We start from the raw sequence: 9,991 nt of genomic DNA on the forward strand, positions 1-9,991 counted from the left end.
ACCTTTTCCCAATGATTCCTTAATAATTTGCATAGTTCACAGATCACCTCAATGCCCTTTGTCTTCATTTCTGAATGAATTAGAGGTACTTTTACATGGACTCAAGATGGCTACGTTGCACGTTGTGATTATGAATGACATTAACATTGACTTGTTGAAAAGTGATTCCTTGTCAATTGGATACAACGAAGGATTGTGTTCCCGTTTCTTTTCTCAACTTATCACTGTGGCAAAACGGATCACTGATTATTGTGGAGGTGGAACACTCTTAGCTCATATTATTACGAATCTAAATCAGGATTGTATAACTTCAGGAGTGCTTCCATGTGGTATTCCTGACCACGACCTTGTACGTTTGGCTGATGAGGAAGGTTTGTCGCAGATATCTTCAAATTATTTTTCTGAAATTGATTATTATGCTGTCGAGAGACATCTTAGATGCTAGCTGTTGTAAATAGAGGAGGAAGCGGATGCCAACCATGGCACGGGAGAGAGAACAGCGGCACGAGCCAGTCGGTTGATTATGGACATTAAAAACGATAGCAGACGTTGGCAATGGGTCTACGAGTGTCCCTTTCTTGCGTTACACCAGCAATACAATCTCGACAGTTCTGCCTCGCTTCCAGATAAATTCACGCACTTTATCACGACTCTAACTGGCTTGTTGTACAACGTACTGACAATTGAGCAAGCGCTCAACCATTAAGCAGGCGTGGATAACTAAGGCTCTCCTAAAAGTATTAAACATAAAAATAATCTATACCCGAAGCGTCGTTTAAATCCTTCGAGCTCTGAACTAAAAGCACGTTATGAGTGCTATACTAATCAACTCAAGATCGTGCTCAGAAATGCTAGAAAGGCCTATTTTAAAAAACGTATTATTGAGACCTCCGGCGATAGCAAGAAGATTTGGGATGTAATAAATCTTGCAACTAACACGCAAAAAAAGCACAACGCCATATTATCGATTCATGAGGAACTTTGTTAAGAGATTTATGATGCTACAGACATAGGCAGCACACCATGATTGGACCGACATTGGACCAATACTGGACCAATATTGGCAATCTGGATTGCCAATATTGGCTAATATGGCAACTGCAACACGGCCCAATATTGGCCCAATATTGAGGACTCAATATTGGCAAGCCAATATTGCCGTTATGGGTCCAATATTGGAAGGCCAGTTTTGCCGTTATCTCGTATGTACCTTTATTGGATCTTTCAGGTTACTCTATTATCTCAACAAAAATCACAGAGCTCATTTACGATTTGTGATTTTTGATGGAACACTTAGGTTTCTAAGAAATTATGTTTCCCCTACCCCTTATGATCACTACATTGAAGCATTTCGGTAGCATGTTAATGTTGCCTTTTATTTAAGAATTAATACACATATTCCGAAAGTGCAACATCAGAAATCCGGGTGATCGTTCTCCCGTATGACGTTCTGGTATGAAGGGGCAGGAGTGATGCATAAGTTGGAAGTTGTCTTGCGCTTCTGCCTGCCGCTGTCTCTGTCACCCGCGCCAAAAATGAACCTTCCTACAGCCTTGCACACAGCTGGCTCCTCGTGCAGTGGGGACCGCTGCATTATTGCTCCTGAAAAATAAGCAGTATATGATGAGTAGGGCTTGTAAGTATAATACCATATTTAATAACACTTTGTAGAGGCGCAGGAATAGCACTTAAACGCATTGCAGAAGATCTAAAAATGAAGGAACATTTCTCCGCATGACTGTTTTTGTGACTTATTGCTCAAGCAAGATCCTGTGCGGCTGGCCAAAGCTGATCAAGTGCACACTGAAACCACAGCAAATCTGTCAGAAAAATAAATATTATGAGACACCTGGGAAACCTTGTAGCAATTGGAGGAAGGCAAACATCCTACACACACCCTATTTCCACATGCCACTGCTATATCTAGAGCCGTAAATAAGACAACTGTAAACAGCATTAGGATTACCTACCAATCACAACAGTGCAAGGATTGGACCCTGTGAACGCACACTTGCTACCTTTCTTCTCATTCACACTGAATTCGGCCTGTAGCAATGGCCGCAATACTCTGGACACAGCAGCCCTGACTACAGCGTGGAAAGCGGGTCCTCCCAAAACTAGCAAGGTATTCTTTCTGAAACAAATGCATCACAGACAATATAGCTTGTTCTAAGCCAGTATGACATCCCTCTTGTAGTATACAGTAGTGATGTTTACTTGCTTACACGAACATTAGAATGGCTATTTACGAAAGGATATACACCACAGGTTGTTGAGGGTCATTCCATGCCAAATGATCCAGACTTTGAGATTGTAACCAAACAGATTTGGGGACTTTTACAAAAATGTTGAATGAGAAACACGAGCAGAAAGAGCACCCGAGCATGAAAGAACTGAGAGTTATTGACAGTTTATTACATATTATATCATTGTTCTCTTCTCCTTCTGTGCCATTGGCTTGCGATGATGGCCTTCATGATTCATCTCCGGCGCCAGTGGAATGGAAGTCTCAGTAGGGAGGTTGACAGCACCCTAACGAAAAATTCAAAGTGATGAACTGTACGAATTGGTCCTACATCTGAAACACATCAAGGCAAACCCACATTATTTGTACACACTGTGTGCAAGAAAATTATACCGCTGTGTGCCATTGCGTACATTGCGTGCCGCTCTCTATGGAGAAAGACCACAAGCTTGTAACAGAGAAAAAAAAAACTTATACTATGTAAGACTGAGCATTAAAGGCTATGCAAAAACTTGTACTGTGATACCCCTGAGCATTTCATACAAAACAAATACCCGTACAATGAAAAACCACGTGCATGAGATGCTGCGTAAAGTTGCAATGCGACAGACCGAGACCATTCAATACAATGCAGAAACTTGTACCGTGAAAGGCTACATGGATGGAAGGCTCTGCCAAACATTGCACTATAAAAGAGCCGCACGGAAGGATGGTGCAGATACGCCATTGGGTTCGAACCGAAAAATATGACAAAGGCGGCGGAACCGGGGGTAGTCACGGGAAATTGCCGAATAACTTCGTAACCGCTCTGAACATACAACATAGACTACAACATAGATGTGAGATACAAAGTTGTTGGGGAACGAACGCGATATACGAACCTAAAAATTCAACGAGATCGCACGAGGGGGAAGCGAGTGCCGTCCCCAGACGCACCGGCGCCGATGCCCGATACTCTTAAGCGAATTTCTGGAGAACGAAACGTCGCGCGCTTGCGAGACCAAAGTAGTCGAAAAGAGGACGTCGAGCCCTTCAAAAAGACACAAAACACACTATATGTAGCTCCACTATTAGCATTTTTCGGAAAGAAGCTATCCGGGATATAGTAATCGCATCGCGTAATGTTCACTGCCCTAATCTGTACATTCCACTTAAAGTTAAAATATAATCTGAACCACCCGTTACAATGGTGCTTCAAAAAGCAAATTCCCAACTGAGGGGGCCGTGGCCCCCTCAGTTTGGGGCCACGGCTGCCAGTGTGAAGTTTTAACTTTGGTAAAATTGCACATACCTGTCTGGTTCTGGTTTAACCCAGGGAAATTATTATGTCTGATTTCCCAGATTTAAAAAAAATGCCAGTATTCCCTGTATATGACCAACATTGGGAAATGCCAATATGGCTTCTGATGAACCAATATTGGCAGGATCTTGGGAATATTAGGCCAATATGCCAAACGACGAGCCAATACTGGTAGAACCTTGGGAATATAGGGCCAATATGCACAATAGTGAGCCAATATTGGAGGAACCTTGGGAATACTAGTCTAATATTGGACTGGTATTCCCAATGTGCAGCCAATATTTGGTGCTGCTTGGGTTGCGACAATACTCAGCATATACTTTTGTGACCTTGCTTCTCATACCCCCAAACCCACAGCTCCCCATTACCTAGTTCGTGCCGCTCTGCCTCTTCCTCCCAACGCGTCAGAAACATTTTTCCTAACACCAACTGATGCTTGTGAGACTGAACAAGTAATAAGGAACCCTAAGACTACACGGTCGACTGGTTTTGATAAAATATCGTCAGACTTTATTGAGGGCTTCGCAAGTTTTCTGTCACCACCTCTGACTGCTCTTGTCAATCAGATGTCCGAAACAGGAGTGTACCCTTGAATAACAAAGGTTGTCCTTGTGTTTAAGAAAGGTAGTAGGTTAAAAACCGAAAATTATAGGCCTATCGCAATACTTCAAGTCTTTAACCAGGTCGCTCACCTCATCATCATCCAATGTGCGTGTGTCTGTGTGTGTCAGGTCTTTAGCAAAGTCGTGGAAACCTTATTATTGAATTGTTTACAACATTTTTTTTTTTTCAAACACCAAAGATTATTGATGACACCGTTCCAGTTTGGGCTTAGTAGGGGCAAGTCGACGGAACTTGCTATTGTGAAAGCGACCGAAAAAATATAACACAGTATTGATGAAAAGCTTTTAAGAGTTCTTGTTCTCTCTGTTTGTCGTAAAATAAACTGAAACAGAAGAACCTCGCAACATGTGATATAGCACATAACTCAGAGGTATAGCGCCCGTGCATTTTCGCTTGAAGCAAAAAATCATGCTGTGCAACGCAACCTAGGCTATGCAGCTGGCACTTGTATGTGCTTGTTGGTGCAGTGGCGCAAACGAGAATCGTGAATAAAGCGATACCTCTGCCCATATGACGATAGCAAAACACAGAGAAGAGCCCTCCTTTGATCTCAACTTGCTTTTGTCTAGTTCTTTGTACCTCTCAAGAAGGTCAACTTATTAGAGACGATATAGCATATATATTTATATATATTAAGTCAATGGCACCATCGAAACAAACATGGTAAGCGCATTATTAACACTAGCCCATATTACTAAGTCATTATCGAATTATAAACCGTAATCACTTACAGTTGCACACTGTTTTATAGAGTTTCCGCCAGTGAAAGGGGCACTACCTCCATAGGTAGTTCCCCTACTTGATGACAATACACACAATTTTATCAGACTGGTGGATTACTTTAGGCACTTATCAACAGTAGTTAAATGATAAGCGTACTGGTTATTTATATACCATTTATTTATTTATTAGAATAGGTACATTTGCCAATAGACATATTGACATGTGTATGCAATAAATATGCAATATTTAGAAACACGCTATGTCCATCATAAACAGAATTAAGTGGTCAGGCTCTCACCCTGACGGGAGGACATGACATTCTACATGACATCCCGACGTCACCCACTCAAACGTTGTCTGCCTGTGCATTGCTGACGGTGGTTCAATAAGGCCGAAACAGCAGCCCAGTGCTGGTATGGCGACGTTTCAGTACTTATCATACACAGTGCGTGCAGCCAAAGAGCTTCGGCTTCATTTCCCCCTATATTAAACATTAGTTCTTATTAAAACATGAACACTGATTTCGTAAATTTGGATACATATGGCAACACACACAGCTGAGTCTCTGAAAGTCAACTACGAGGCTAACATGATTGCTAGTTGACGTAACACTTTTCTGGACATCGTTTTTTTTTTTTTTTTTTCAAATCCTGTTGTTGGGTAGTTCAGTACTCCTCTGTCATGTTGAAGATGAGCCCAGGTATTGGAGACGCAGATGTTCCTGCCTCTATTCCTGCTAGGCACCTGGTACATGGCATCTTCTCCTTTACCACTCTTACCAGGCACCCAGTGAACAAAGACACTGTTGTAGTTCGCATCTCATGCTCAGCACAAATTTGAGGGAGAGGTAACTAGATGTTAAGATTTTTTTTTTAAAGTAGCTTGCTGTTACCCACTTGCCATAAGACACATCTTCTAATCGCTCCTTCTGACCACTTTGCTTTCACTTTATGGAGACAGTCCAATTGCCCCGTGAGGAAAAGAGCCTTTGGTTCTCCTTCTTCCATCTAGCAGAAACAGAAAGCACGAAGAACACATTTGTTAAGCATGACAGAATTTACTATCAATGAAACTCCCCACTCATCATCAGTTAAATAAAGTTGTTGTTGAATTTACTACCAAACATCAAACATCTTTCTCTTGTTTGTATGCCGTGAACTGTAGTTTACTAATACTGCTACATTACATTACATTCCTCAGCTTTTAAGCTTCACACATCTACGTCTAAATTTCCAATGTAAATACGGCGTGTAAAAGGAGGTTATCAAGTGCTGTTCACCTTGCGTTCTAGGACCAGGATGTTGAACTCTTCTATCATTGTTTTGTGTTGGTCTCCAATTTCTCGTTCACATGGCAAGTTGACTTCTTAACTCTGACAGCCGTGCTGCATACCGTCTCAACTGTCGCCGAGCTGTTTGTAGTTTGCTCCTCAGTTCTTGAATTCTCAATCCAGTCAGACGAGCGCCAGCCCACATACCCACCAGTACCCACACATACCCGCAGTATCTGAAGGCACCCGTTCGATGTGTTCTCCTGAAGCGGCAAAATACTTGTGGGGGCAGATTTATGATGCGGAAGCACCAATGTACATCGCAGAGCAACAGCTGCGCAAAAGACATATGGATTACCTGGATCGGGTCCTCTGGTAAACGGGACTCTATGCAAGCACACGGGCGAAGATGAAGGAATCCCTATCAATCCGTGACACCACGTCGTATCAGCGTGCGTCACTCCCCGTTATCAGCAGTCAACAGAGCCTGCCCGAAATGGCTGCAACAAAGGGGACGACGGCGCTCGTTCCACTTGCACTCAGAAGCCGCCGGAGGGCACAAGCGGCGGACGAGACTATCTGTCACGCGCTCGAGTGTTCCCTGTCATGATGCTCACGATACTACATCCTTCGTACTTAGAATACATACACAGGGTATTTCACTTAAGAGTGACCCCTAGTTATTTTAAAAAATGTACTTGAGATAAAAATTAGAAACCTTCTGCGTCATACTTGTGAAGGTTTTTGCCGCCCAAACAGGTGGTTTCCATCAGTGTACCTCATTAATTTGTCTAATTAGCTTAATTGAACTCAAAAAATTCCCAAGGAAAGGTAACTTTTTTTTTTGCGCTAATTAGGAAGCCCATGGCCACAACACCCCATTTCAGTCACAGGATCTTTCACGATCTTTCGACGAAATTCGACACCCGACAACTTACTATCTCTGCAAGCCCGTTTTCGGATTTCATCAGTGGCGGCGCTATCAGCAAGGCCCGAAGACACTCCCACTGCGCATAAAAACAGCATGTGAAAAACAGAAAAAAAAGAAAGGGAGGACGGGTACCGGCCCAATCACACATTTTGTCTTCGCAAGCTTATCTGTTCGCAGCCATCAGTTAACGATAATCACCGACATCGGATGTTCTGTGCTGTTTCCTGTGTTGCGTTGTCCTTTCCTCATCCCCAGACTTTAGGCGGGGCAACTTGAACGAGCGCGCCTTGACGAGCGTCGGTTTTTCGGGAAGTTTTTACGTGTTTTCAGGTGTCCAATTTTTGTGGAGAGATCGTTTAAGATCCTGTAATTGTGACTGAAATGGGGTGTTGTGGCCATGGGCTTTCTAATTAGCGCAACAAAAAGTTTCCCTTCCTTGGGAATTTTTTTAGTTCAATTAAGCTAATTAGACAAATTAATGAGGTACACTGATGGAAACCACTTGTTTTCGGCGGCAAAAACCTCCACAAGTATGACGCAGAAGGTTTCTAATTTTTATCTCAAGTACATTTTTTTAATACTTGGGGGTCACTCTTAAGTGAATCACCCTGTATAGGTTAGACTCTTTCTTGCGCAAGTTTTCAGAGAGGTATCGCTCCACACATTGTCTCAACTCTCAACCAATAACAAGGCCGTCGTTTCCAACGGATACTGATGTCGACACCTCATGCATTTCATTTGCAGACATCTTCACAATATGTCCGCGTGAACGCGTCCTATCTTCCGCGTTGCTACTCCCAAGAACAGCCGCTTCCTGAACGTAGAAAGCAGAAAGGAAATCAGTTGCTTATCCATTATGACGAGGCGAGCCGGGGAATAAATATGCCGACACAACCGAAGCGACGCGACGACGTCGAACATGATCGTGCGTTGCGTAATGTCGCAATGCATTTGGCTGCTTGCCATGCTACATATTTTCGATGTGTGGCTTTTCACATGTTGCATCGTTCCGCAAAAATATCTATGGGTATGCTGCCTATTGTTCTTTGTTTCCATGAGACGAATCAATGAAAACGTAGAACGAATTAAAGTTGCATTTGACAAATGACGGGTAGTCTGCATAATTAGAAAATATTCCTCAGGGACTATCGATTTGCTTGTCGTCCTGAAGCATTTTAAGCGGAGTCAGTGAGCTTTTAGCGTACACATAAAATTACTCTTTTAAACATTTTAGGGCTATTTTTTAGAGCTATCTGCTATTTAAATGTTTTGTAAGTGTATGACTTTCCTTGTACCGTGGTTTACACCTGAAATTCGCTGTTCGGCGCACTATGGCCCTAGTTCTCAAGTGCTAGTGCGCCAGTAAAATTCCAATCATCATCATCAACAACAACATTTTAGGGGTTTACATTTATGTTTCGTCAGCGTTCGCTCAGCGGCCGTTTCAGGTTGGGGAGGTTGATGAAGAAATGAAAAGGAAAAATGGGAAAGTTACGAATTAACTCAAGGGTGAATTAACTGTGAAGTTCGGGAAGCTATTAGGGGTGGCCAGTGCGTGAGCGTGAGCGTTGAGTGTGCAGCGTGTATCGCATCGCGGGATGGTCTCTTACTGGCTTCCTTAAAGCGAAAACCAAAAAACAAATGAGGATGTCAGCTGGAAAGTTATCGAGGGTTCGGTTCTAGGGTCACTGGCGTAGGGGACGTGGAAGATGCATTTCATCACAGCAACCAAAACAAAAGCAATCTCGCAACCTCACGAGAGAACAGTGCAGCAGACGAAGAACGGTCACGGCTGGCAACAGTTTATTCAGGGAATGCCTGTTGTCGTAGCTTTCTTTCTTTTTGCAGTTTTATTCTGTTTCCGAGTCATGCGTATTTATAACCAGCATTACAGCTTCATACGGTAGCGTTACTCACCGACACCGAAAGTTTGAGGCTTTATTTGCGATGTTAGGTGAGTACACAGGGGCGGGGGGGGGGGGGGGCGGTATGTTTAATGCTGATAGAAAAAAACAAAGAAAGGAAAGGTTAGCCATGATGTGGAATGCAGGGTGGGAATGCAGCTCTATCCCACGGTATGCCACAGACTGCGCGAAAATTCCTTCCATACAAGGTGGAGCGTTGTCTCGAGAACCTGTACACGTCGTTCTTTCCTTTCTCTTTTCTCTCTTTTTTTTTTTACTTCCTCGTGAGTAAGAAACCTGAAAATGTCGCGTAGCTATGTGGACTTCCGTGTCCTATTTATACGTACGTTATAGGCCAAATGGCTTGTGACTTCGTGGTTTTGGGTTCATATTTTTCCTATCTGCGCATCGTAAAAGTTCCAAGGAAGGAAAAACCACGCTATATAGCGACAGGTCCTACCCATAATTCTCATTTTTTGCAACTACAGGCCTGATCTTACTTCTACAGGCGCTGACGTATCTGACCTTTGGTTGCAGGAAAGCACGAGCCAAAACACGCTGCCTGTACTCTGTTAGGCAACATTTCACCGCTTACCCGGGAAAACACTGGCGAAAAGTGAGCGGTTCACTGGAACGCGTGCACCTGCATGTGCTTGTATGACTCACATGAAAGCCACTGCCGCATAACAAACTGACGTCCGTGCGACACGTGCACCGGAACAATTCGTCAACTGTCGTTCAACTGCTGTCGTCAACTGCTCTCGAATGCCATGATTTACGAGGCTCGGGCCACACTTTCGTTTTTAATGGCATTAAACGACCTAAAAATGATGCGGCTCACACGGTAAAGTAAACTATATGAGATTCAACTTAGAAAAAATGAAACGTAGTTTGCAGGTTGAATAGAATAATATAAGGGAAGTTCAGTAAATAACCTTGAAATTATATTTAAAATTTTTGCACTGTTTATCGTATTTACTGTTGTTGCTGGAGA

At 43.0% G+C, this 9,991-nt stretch overlaps 1 long non-coding RNA gene across 1 annotated transcript; it reads right to left on the bottom strand.

Annotated features, from left to right (window-relative positions):
- Positions 1-1,358: 1,358 nt before the first annotated feature.
- On the bottom strand, positions 1,359-6,732 carry LOC135383371 (uncharacterized). The gene is made up of 3 exons (XR_010419835.1): positions 6,521-6,732; positions 1,971-2,532; positions 1,359-1,602 (listed from the first exon to the last, which is right to left on the bottom strand). It is a non-coding gene; the product is annotated as an uncharacterized LOC135383371 (long non-coding RNA).
- Between the last annotated feature and the right edge of the window lie 3,259 nt (positions 6,733-9,991).

Source organism: Ornithodoros turicata, chromosome 2, assembly GCF_037126465.1.
Source record: "Ornithodoros turicata isolate Travis chromosome 2, ASM3712646v1, whole genome shotgun sequence".
In the NCBI taxonomy this organism is placed as follows: Eukaryota; Metazoa; Arthropoda; class Arachnida; order Ixodida; family Argasidae; genus Ornithodoros; species Ornithodoros turicata.